The 12,205-nt window shown below is 46.4% G+C and overlaps 1 long non-coding RNA gene across 1 annotated transcript; it reads right to left on the reverse strand.

Moving 5' to 3' along the window:
• On the reverse strand, window positions 9,953–11,643 carry LOC109722728. Its single transcript, XR_002219535.1, has 3 exons — window positions 11,604–11,643; window positions 11,410–11,486; window positions 9,953–9,967 (listed from the first exon to the last, which is right to left on the reverse strand). It is a non-coding gene; the product is annotated as an uncharacterized LOC109722728 (long non-coding RNA).

Consider the following 12,205-nt stretch of genomic DNA (forward strand, 5'->3'; position numbering starts at 1 on the left):
CGTGTGCCCAATGCCTCCTGTAGGCTCCTCCAAAAGTGATACGTGAACCTCGGGTCCCGATCCGATACTATTGACACCGGAACCCCGTGAAGTCTCACAACCTCGTCTAAGTACACTTGGGCCAACTTGTCCCCCGACCAAGTAATGTGAATCGGTAGGAAATGCGCCGACTTCGTCAACCGGTCTATTATCACCCAAATTGCATCGTGACCACCTTGAGATCGGGGCAAACCGGTAACGAAGTCCATCGCGATATTTTTTCATTTCCAAACAGGTATAGGCAAGCTTTGTAATTTCCCCGCCGGAAACTGCCGCTCCGCTTTTACTTGTTGGCAAGTAAGACATTGCGCAACAAACTCCCCAATGTCTTTCTTCATGCCTGGCCACCAATAATGCAATTTCAAATCTCGGTACATCTTGGTGCCGCCGGGGTAAATACTATAAGGAGATTGATGCGCTTCTTGCATAATCGCCTTGCGGATGTCCTTGTTCTTAGGTACACACCAACGATTTCGAAATCGAAGTGTGCCGTCGGTTCCAATGCCAAAGTCATCGACACTATCGCTCTTAACTTCACCGCGCACCTTTTGGAGATACTCATCGGAAGCTTGTACCTCTTTTATTCTCTCCAATAAGGTCGGTTGCACCACTAAGGTAGTAAGTGTAGCCGACACTCCCGGCGCTACTACTTCAAAGCCAAGCCGTTGCATCTCTTTTTGTAATAATGGTTGGGGTGTAATTGCTGAAGCCAAATTCTCCCCCGATTTCCTACTAAGTGCATCGGCCACGACATTCGCCTTCCCGGGGTGGTATAGGATAGTGACATCATAGTCTTTCAATAACTCCAACCACCGCCGCTGTCGCATGTTTAGCTCTTTTTGCGTGAACAAGTACTTGAGATTTTTGTGATCCGTATAGATCTCGCAATGTTCACCATACAAGTAATACCTCCATAACTTTAGCGCGAAGATAACTGCCGCTAGCTCAAGGTCGTGAATCGGGTAGTTCTTTTCATAAGTCTTTAACTGGCGCGAAGCATAAACTATAACTCGGCCGTTTTGCATCAAGACACACCCGAGACCAACATAGGAAGCATCACTGTATACCACAAAGGTCTCCCCCGGGGTCGACAATGCAAGCACAGGGGTTGTCGTCAACCTTTCCTTCAACTCCTTAAAGCTCCGATCGCAATCGTCGCTCCAAACATACTTGACTCCCTTATGTGTGAGGCGTGTTAGCGGAGTTGTTATTTTGGCGAACCCCTCCACGAACCGCCGGTAGTAGCCCGCAAGTCCAAGAAAGCTGCGAACCTCCGATTCGCTCGTCGGGCGAGGCCAATCTTTAAATGCCTTTACTTTCTTCGGGTCCACCGAGATTCCATCGCCCGAAATCACATGACCAAGGAAAGTGACCTCCGATAGCCAAAAGTCGCATTTCTTCAACTTGGCATATAGTTTCTCTCTTCGGAGTATTTCCAACACGGTCCTCAAGTGCTCCTCGTGTTCTTTCTCGGTCCGAGAATATACCAATACGTCGTCAATGAATACCACGACGCACCGGTCCAATAGCGGATTGAAGACCCTATTCATTAAGTCCATGAACGTCGTCGGGGCGTTAGTAATCCCAAACGGCATTATTGTGAACTCGTAGTGGCCATACCGCGTACGGTACGCCGTCTTGTGCACATCCTTGGGCCGTATCTTCAACTGATGATACTCCGATTGAAGGTCTATTTTCGAATATACCCTTGACCCTTGCAACTGATCGAATAAGTCGTCAATCCTCGGCAATGGGTACTTGTTCTTAACTGTCACCTTATTCAACTCGCGGTAGTCCACGCAGAGTCGAAGTATGCCATCTTTCTTCTTAACAAATAGCACCGAAGCTCCCCAAGATGACATTCTCGGCCTCACGAAGCCCTTGTTGAGCAAGTCTTGCAACTGTGCTTTAAGCTCCTATAGCTCCTCCGATGCCATTCTATACGGAGCCTTCGAAATTGGCGCCGCCCCGGGAATCAAATCAATGACGAATTCGATTTCTCGGTCCGGTGGCAATCCCGATAACTCCGCCAGAAATACATCCGGAAACTCGCACGCTACCCGAATGCTTCCCAAATTCGGGTACTCCTCTCGAGGGTCTACGATGGTTGCCAAATAGGCCTTGCAACCACCCTTTATCATTTTCCTCGCCCTCACCGTCGATATGGTCGCCACGAAGCGCGCACCATTGCACGCCCGGTATACCAACTCTTCTTGGTTAGGCTCACGGAATGTGATCACCTTACGCTCACAATCTATCACGGCATAATACTTGGAGAGCAAGTTGATCCCCAAGATTACGTCGAAGCCCCACATTTGCTTTAATACTAAGAGGTCGATCGGCATGATCCAATCGCCTATCTGTACCGGACAATCCAAACACTCGTCATGTACATGGAATGAATGTCCAGGTGTATTCATCATCCAATAGTCCTCATTATGTGTGACCTCTATGTCATGAGCTAGTGCAAATGATGCCGATATCCATGAATGCGATGCACCTGTGTCAAATAAAGCTCTAGCTCTGGTGCCTCTGATCAAGATAATACCTGCCACGACGTCGTCGGGGACTGGAATCGGCTCCTCCACCTGAGTGGCAAAAACCCGCCCACTCGGTGCTCTCGATGCCTCCGGCTGACGCGATGCAGATGCGCGCCCAGCTGACATCGCCGGTGGTAACCTCGCAAGCTGCCTCGGGGTAGAAGGAACTGAGGCTGCCGTCGGTGCAGGTGACGCCTATCTCGGGCACTCCCGTATCATGTGTCCCGCCTGACCGCACTTGAAGCACTTTCCTTCGGCTTGCGGGCAGTTTAACGGTCGATGCTCGCCTCCACAAATAACACACCGGGGAGGCTTCCAATTCTTCGATTGCTGTCGGGGGTACCGAGGGGGTTTCTTAGCATTTGGCCGGCCCCCGGTGCCACCCGCCGTCTGCTTCTGGCCTTTATCCCTTGATTCCGCCATAGCTTCGCGCTCCTCGCGCGCGTGAGCATTACCATGCTCCGCCCACAACGCAAGATCAAAGACCTCCGCAAAGGTCGTAAGCTTGAGAATTTGCACTTTCTCGTAGATTCTCGGCTGGAGTCCTCGTAAGAACCAATCAGCCCGGTCCCGGTCATCTCGAACAACATCCGGGACACAATCGATAATGTGGGAGAACTCCTGCTCGTAGTCCGCGACTGAGCGGTCTCCCTATCGCAGCTTGTGGAACATCTCCTGTAGCTTCCCCTTCACCGTGTCGGGGAAGTAGTTCGCGAATACCGCTCTCTTGAACTCCTCCCAAGGCATAGGCGGAAGATCGGGAGATCGATCTTGCCTAACTCGCTTCCACCACACCTTCGCCGCCTTCTCAAGGCAATGTGTGTTGAGCTGCACCTTGTCCTTGTCCAAGGTGTATAGGTCCTTGAACAATGTCTCCATAGAGTCGATCCATGACTCCACCGCCGCCGGTTCACCACTCCTCCTTCAAAGATAGGTGGATTGAACTTCTTGAATTGAATAAGAGCCGCTAACGCGCACTCCCGCTCCGCCTCATCCGCCGCACTATCGGGGTTTGAGGTCCCCGAGCCAGCCGGCACCACCGTAACAGGCACGGCTGCCGCCGCCACGCCCTCGGTCGCGCTCGGCACCACTGCAGGGGGCGCAGGGTGCACGGCCTCCACGGGCGCCGCCGCTTGCTGTCGCTCTAGCGCCTCTTGGAGCCTTTGGATCTGCTCCCCTTGGCGCTGAACAGACTCCGCTTGCTACCGCACTACGCCAATCAGCACGGCCAACTGCTCCCTAAGCTCCGCGTCGCCACCCGCTCCGGGTTGCGCAAGAGCCGCACTTGGCTCCTCGGCCATAGACCTCGTCCGCGGTCGACCACGAGGCAGCTTAGGTCGACCACGAGGTGGCATTGCTTCCTGAAAATGAAGCAATTCACGTCAGTCACTTAGACAATATACTCGATTATACCCAATTCGGCGAAAGCGACAAGTGTATTTATTTTCCTTCCAAAGCCTCATGTCGTCGGCCGCCGATCACAACACTAGGAAAAGAAAACAAATAACAACTTAGATTTAGTCCCTAACCACATTAGAGACATATTAACATTAACCCAATTATAAGCTTTCGCTATACTTTGTTCAACGTCACTGACGTTTCCTAGATCCTTAAGGTTTTCCATTCCTAAGGGTCTCTAGGTCTATCCTATACTTTCACTTTTTGGCTCTTACGCTCTGATACCATTATATCTGTCACACCCCGAGCCCGATCCTTTTGGCCGGTTCGAGCGCGTCGAACAGACGTCGAACGGACAGAGCCTCCCATGTCCGCCCAAGGGTCAACAACAAGTATCAATAGAGTAAAATGTTGCACATGCGGAAGCAAACGCAATGGCTTGCACGAGGGCAAGCAAAAGCCAAAAGGGAAAGTAATAAACTACACTTAGAAAAATTATTTACATTTTTGCATCATTTCTTCTCTTTACATCACATGATATCTCAAATTTAAATTTTTCATTGAAACATAATTCCTTTTTACATCATTCATTTAACAAGTTCATAATGCTAAAATCATCAAAATACAAAAGATGATAACTAAAGGGTAATGCAACTAAACCAAAATATGAAACCAACTCCGGTGCTCTCTATCTAGGGCGCGATGCCCTTACCGCGATCGTCCGCCGGCTCGCTCGGTCCCGACTCTGTGGAAATAGTGGGGTGAGAAGTACAACAAAGTTCCCAGTGGGTTCGGCAACCGACCACGCCGACTTTCCCACTAGGTCTAAATCAGGCATAATAGAAGAAAAGAGATATAGATAGTAACCGAACTATACAAATGCAGCTAATATGCCTGAACAATAAATAATGCAATGCTCAATAATATATGCTCATGATGAATGCAAGGTCACGATCTCATTGCTCAATCTCTTGGCTAACCGTAGGTTTCGCCCTCAACAACTCACCAACTCAAATCCCAATATCGGGGAGGCTACTACACCCGACGGGACCGTCCTCTGGGAAGGCTACTACATCCAGTGATGATAACTCCAGAGCACATCACTCGAGGGGGAGCTACCACCCTCGAGCAAGGACTTACAGGCGAGTATGATCCAATCCTTAACTATAAGGATGTCAAGTTCAATCCATTCCTTAGCTATAAGGAAACAATGCACATATGACCCTTAACTCTAAGGTTGTTATGTCATAATGTCGCTCTCACACTTTTACTTGCATTCTTTTACTTTCACTAGTGTTAAATACACTACTACGTTCTTGTACACATGCCACACTTGTTTTCTAAGTATTCCAACTCTAGCCTTCTCGACTCATCAATGTCATTTTCTACTTCTATGTCAAGATGTCACATTTGTTTACTAAGTCCACTAAGTTCTTGTCTCTTGTCATGCATAAATAGGGTTTATAAAATTTTTCACATTCTTGCTAGTAACTCACATGCATTTGTACTCACAACATGCAATAGATGGCTCAAATATAACCCTACTATGCAATTTCATGCTCAATACACATATGCTCAAATATGACACTTTAGACATAAAAAAAATTTCGAGGTCCTCGAATTGCACCACCCACCTTAGATGGTTGCAAGAAGGTTACGGTTCCTTTCTTGAAATTTTCGGACTCTTCTCTCGCAACCTATACCCAAAATAGTGCCAAATTAGGCCCTATATACTAGATCTCATACTTAGGCTTTTCGTAACGTCAAACGAAGTTATCCCACGCATCGGGAATACCCCCAATTTGGTTTCCAAGAGATCAATTTGCCTCGAAAACGTTCGCGGGCAAAAGCCCCAAATTTGGTGCCCTAATGTCACCAAATGCTAAACCCTAGGTTTTGATCACTTGTACAAGCAAAAGAGAGCTTGTCAAGCTTCTAGGAGCTCATCTAAGGTCAACTAAGCCATTTCTAGGGCATCCAAGATGAACCCTAGAAGTTCACCATGAGAGGACCTTGAGCTTCCATGAATTTTCATGGAGCTCAAGCCTCAAGAAGTGTTCTAAACATAGAAAAAGCTCCAAAACCTAAGTTTCTTGGGAGAAATCCAAACCCTAGCCTAGGTTTTCATGAAGACCATACCTTGGCCCAAAGCTCTCCAAGGTCCTTCTTGTTGGAGAGATCCCAAACCCTCAAAGCCTCCAAAACTCCTTCAAAAACCCTTCTTCTCCTTCCTCTCCTTGTTCCTTGGAGAAATTTCTTGAGAGAGAAAGAGAGGAATGAGAGAGGGAGGGGGTGGCTGTGAAAAGAGAGAGGGAGGGGCGTGTTGGGGTGTTAAGTTATTGCTACAATTGCAACTAGGCCCCCCGAATTGTTATAATTGCAGCAGACCCCATTTTGCTGTCGGGCCCAAAGTGTACCGGTACACTTTGAAGTGTCATTGGTTCCACGACTACGCAGCGGCAAACCTGAGAGCAGATCTCTCGGTTTCGCCTGNCAATTTGTGCCAAAGTCCCTCTAAACTCAATATTTAACATTGAGTCCCTCACAACGCGAGTAAAACGCGCGTACACCCCCACATGCGATTTCACACGAAACGGTATATAAAATATTACGCTTTTCGCAAAAATACGGTTTTGCCAATTAAGACCCCTCCTCGATCAACGCGCGATATCGGCAGATCCGTCCGTCAAGTTTGCGAACGGATTGCACCAATGCGATCAGCACGACAGAGATATCAAATCTACGATTTTGTTTTCCCTCGTTTGGTTACAGATTCGCGACGAAACCCGTCCTCTCTCCAAATGGCGAAACTACACACAAATACATGTAATACATGTATTTTCAATTTTCTCGAAATCCGTGCGTCAAACCTAAAATCCATAAGCGCCATAGTTTCCAGAATAGCCGAACCATTCAAAACGAGCTATTGGATCGCTATGAACGGAGTCTGATACGTGCTAGAAGCCAACTTTACACTGTGGCCTCTCCGAAAAACTGAGTTACTATTCATTTTAAGTGAAAAGTAAAAATCGCGTAAAATTTTCGTTCTAACTCGTTTTATCCCGAAACTTGATGAGTGCTTTTGTAATTAAATTACACACAAAAATATCGTCAATAGAGAGTCTAACAATACTGTCAAATTCTCAGTATAGCAGCTGCACTACTCATAAACTCTCCACCATCAGATCTGCGCTGAGATTTGTGCCAGATCTGATGGAGGAAAGTTGTAATGGACTGCTTCTAACGTTGCAGTCCCGTTTTCTTTTTTTTTTTCCTTGTCTTTTCTCCATCAGAGCCATCTTTTTCCATTCCCAACCCATCTCAGATCCAACCCTTCCCTCCTCCGCCTCGCCCCTCCGCCTCGCCCTACCGCCCCCAACCACCACAGGCGAAGAAGCAGCAGGGGGGCCCGCACTCCCCCTTCCTCATTCCCGAGCGGGGACCCGCGCGAGCTTTGCGCCATTCCTTCCCCGCGCGAGCTTTGCGCCGCTCACCATCCGCTGCAGCTGCCACGCCCCGCAACCGCCAATTTGGTCGGTTTGGGTGCGCTGAACAGACGCCGAACGGACAGCACCTCCCATGTCCGCCCAAGACTCAACAACAAGATCATGTACATTTTTGTCGCCGAGGAAGACATATAACATACATGAAGCATCACAAGTGCGATACAAGCAAGAGCAAAAGAGAGAAAGCTATCTATTACAACCACATTGCTTTTACATTGAGTTTACATCATCAAAATGGATACACTTGCTTACATTTTCATCTCATGACAATATACATCCACAACTCTCCAAAAGCATCCTCACAATATATACAACATGTCTCTCAACTATACATAGTATACTAATGCATAAAGGAAAGCCACTATCTACTAGAGCGCTATGCCCTTACCACGGTCAACTGCCGATCTGCTCTCGCTAGGCCCTGCAACAAAGTGGGATGAGAACTACGAATAGTTCCCAGTGGGTTCGGCCGTCAACTCCGCCGATATTCCCACTAGGTCTAAGCAGGCATGAGTAGATAGATAGATAGATATGATGAAGAAACTGCTAGCATAGTATGAATTCTACTATTATACTACTATGCCTTGATCAACATGATATTATGAATGCTAACTCTACATAGCAATGAATTCACTAGCACACTACTATGCTTCAACAATATCATAGATAAAGATAAGCACATAGCTAGGAGAAACTACTAACATGTCTCTATGTTCATGTCATGGTATGAATGCACGCTCTACTATGTCATTCATTCACTTGTTATCCAATCTGCATGGCTAACCCGAAGGTTACGCCCCGACTCACTTCTCAAAATCTCATAGGTGAAGAGAATCTGCACTCGCACACCGAGACCGCCTGCGGGACAACTACTTCTGCCCCTAGTGTGAAGACTCCGAAGCTCACTGCTTGTGTAGAGCGACCACCACAAGCGAAAACAAACTAAGTGAGTATGATCCAATCCTCGTCTACTGAGGATACCCTGTCTACAAGGGTCATAGTGCTTCTACCGCACTAGATTCAAATACCACATTGGCAACTCAAAAATTCTACTATCCCTAGGTTCATGTCATAGTGCTTCTATTACACTAATTCATATGCCACTCGTTTATATAATCATGTTTAAGTGTCTCTACTACACTAATTCACATGCCACTCATTTACATAAACATATTGTCCAAGTTCACTACTATCTCTTGTCACTATAGGATTCAATGTCATAACCCAATCTTCATGCAACCACTAGATTATGTGTTCAACCCACAAATTCTATTACTACTATGGTAGCATGCAAAGAGAAGGAAATACAACTACTCAACACATCCTATAATGCATGACATCACTATACAAGATGTAAGGTTAACATTACAACTTAGACATAGGAAAAAGTCCGAGTGCTTCGGATAGCACCCCCCACCTTCTGGTGATGCCGTGACGCTAGGATTCAAGTTTCGTGATTTTTGGACGTTGCCTCGGCCTTCCAGGCGGAAACGAAGCCAAAACGGTCCATTTCTTCAATTACTCGTCGCACAATCGTAGGAACTTCAATTTGAGGTGTCCACAATGTTAACTTTACCTTCAATTGAAGATACATAGGGTCAATTTAGCTCAAAACCACTTATGAACAAAAGCTCTCTTTTGGAAGCCCTAATACCTCACTATTGCAAAAAGCTTCATATAACCATTTACTCATGCAATAAATGAGATCAACTACTCCTAGAGCTTCATTAAATCCCATTCCTAGGGTATTTAGGCCAAACCCTAGCAATCTACCATTACAGGTCAAAGAGCTTACCTCTACTAAGCTTTTCCTCTTGAGCCAAGGAAGAAGAAGAAGATGAAGCTCCATTTCTAGCTTCAAATCTCCTCCAATCCCTCCTCTTGATCCACTCCTAGAGAGAGAGGGAGAGCTTCTTAGAGAGAGAGAGGGAGAGTTTTAGGGTTGCAAGTGAGGGAGAGTGAGAGAGATGAGCCCACAACACCTCTCATATAACCCCCACTTGGCAAATTTGCAAGAAACCCCCTCAACAAGCTGCTTTCTCCACTGCCCGAACTGGGCAGTTTTCGGCTACGGGGTCCGGACCCTTGTCACGCCCCGGGACCTAGCGGAAGCCCGCCCGGCGCGTGCCCAGACCCGCCATATGTCTATAACATATAAGGCGTCTAAAAACAACAATAATAAAAGCAATAATACAAGACATCTAGTAGTATCAGAGCATAATAAAAGTCTAAATACTACAACAAGGGATAAAGTTAAAACTGTAAATCCACTAAATAAAACATAAAGTAAGTACAATGGGGGTCCCATAACAAGTGCTAAAAGGAGTACAAGGTGGTCTCTCTATACAGGGTACAAAATCTCTCCCTCTCTCCCAAAATACAAAAAAGGAGAAGAAGTAACCACCTAGCGCAAAAAGAAACTCTCCCGAGCTAGCTACGCGACACCCTTGCCGCGATCCCGTGCCTCTGCCGGTGCCGAAGGCTCTGAAAGGAAAACATAGAAACGGGGACGTGAGAACTATTAAATAGTAGTTCCCAGTGGGCAATTACTGACTTCAGTGAAATGCACCACTAGGCCCAAAACTGCAAAAGTTGGTCATTGTACAAGTACGGTAAAAAGAGAGAATGTATAATAAATAAAAAAACGAAAGCCCATAATCATGATATCTCTATTTAGCTCTACTTGCATGAATAAGAAAGCGATTACTACGAGTAAGCACATGAATACCCAACATGTAAAAGCATGAATATGCTACCAATCCAATGTCCACAGTGTAGTAGTAAAGATGTCAATGTTTACTATTCTAGTCCAGGTTCACATATTACTTTAATTGTTATAGTTTAACTCTGATAAGACCCACCCGAAGGCTGTCTGGTATAAGACCCACCCGAAGGCTGTCTGGCTCTGCCCTGCCTAATGGCCCCGTGGTAGTCAACATTCCCACTCTAGGAATGAGCCTTTCCCACGGCAATCCACTTCGGCGCCCAATCCCGCACGGCGAACGTATCGCATAGGCCAACTCCGGAGTGCCGGCTTGTAGGGAGCGACCCTCACAAGCTTGTGCGAATGAGCACAATGGCAAGCATGCTATCAGTATGTCTCAAGTACCAAGTCATCATGTCTACAACATGGAATATATCACAACTCTCACATAGGCCTATCTCTATGTCATCATGTCTACAACATGGAAAATAATAGATATTCAAGTGGCCTAATTCTATGTCTCAATACGATAGTCTCATAAGTGCTAGCCTAAGTGCCCCTTTATGACACTTTCATTCACTAAGTTCAAGCTCATCCCAAATGTTCATAATTACATAACTGAACCATTTTAAGCATATAAAGCGTGTTTCCAAATGACTAGCGAGAGCTCTTCCCGAATGCATGCAACAATACCCAGAATGCTCTACCATATAGAGTGAAAATTTTCTTATACATAACACATGTATTTCAGGGGTTCCAAAATTCACATAAATACTACTTAGCATAAATATGCATTCAAAAATAGTATACAAAGAGTTTAGAATGCTTAGGGGCCGTTTCGCCCCGTTTTCATGAAGCCAAACCCACCGATGGTAAACGAAACCTTTCGTTTGCTCCAACGAAGATGTCCAATAGCCTCCTAGTGTCCTAGAGGTACAAGAACATGCGTCACTCGAACCATACGAACAACCAATTACCCAAACATTAAGCTATTCAAGCATAGGTGAGGAAAACTCACCTCTAGTGCAAAAATCCCCTCTAAGGCTTAAAAAGGGAGTTAGAATCCTTCCAATCCAAGCCAAAGGAAGCTTCTAATCCCAACAATCTAGCCTCAAAAGCCCTAGAACGAAAATGCCCAATTAAACCCTAAATTTCCAATTCTAGGGTTTAATTTCACAAAAACCTCAAATCAAGGATCAAAGGGAGAAATCAAGTCTCTAACCTCTCAAGAAGCTCCAAACTTAGCTCCAATCCAAGTGGGGTGGGAGATCTCCTCAGCCACAAGCTCCTCTCCAAGCTCTAAGCCATCAACAATGGTGGAGAAGCCACCAAGATGCAAATAGAGGAGAGAAAACCCAATAAAAACCAAGCAAAATGAGTAAAAATGCAAAGAAAGGGAGAGAGAGCTCCTCTCACCTTCTCCTCCTCAGGTCCCAGCACAAAAGAAGCCCTAAGGGGCGTGGGTGCTGATATAAGAAGCCCACAATTGCGAAAAACTCCCTGCAGAACAAACTGTTCAGATTCTGCCAAAGTGTACCGGTACACGGAAAAGTGTACCGGTACACATCCTACGAAAATGCAAACCCGAGGCTCGGGTTCGCAATTTGCCACAAGTGTACCGGTACGACCATCAAAGGTGTACCGGTACAAAATGTGTACCGGTACAGCCATCGACCTGTCACCGGTTACACCTCGTGCAGAATGCAATCCGAGGGTAGGCTAAGTCCAACTCTTTAGTGACCTTAGCGCTACACAAAATACTACAATTCTCGGGATGCGAGCCATAGGTCGGAACACTGTCAACGACCCACCAGAAAGTCTGGAAAAACTCGAGACACTGTCCAAACACTCGAACCTCGCAATTTGCAAAGGTCCAGTGCGTCACAACCCTGTAGCTAGGGTCTGGACCCCGAGAGCACATTTCCTGCGAAAATTGCAGAATTTCTTCTACTTGCTCTCTAAGGTCCTCTAACCCCTTAGAAGCCATTCTTTGATGCATTCGGCCTTTCCGAACGTTC

The sequence above is a fragment of the Ananas comosus genome, linkage group 17 (genome assembly GCF_001540865.1).
Source record: "Ananas comosus cultivar F153 linkage group 17, ASM154086v1, whole genome shotgun sequence".
Lineage (NCBI taxonomy): Eukaryota > Viridiplantae > Streptophyta > Magnoliopsida > Poales > Bromeliaceae > Ananas > Ananas comosus.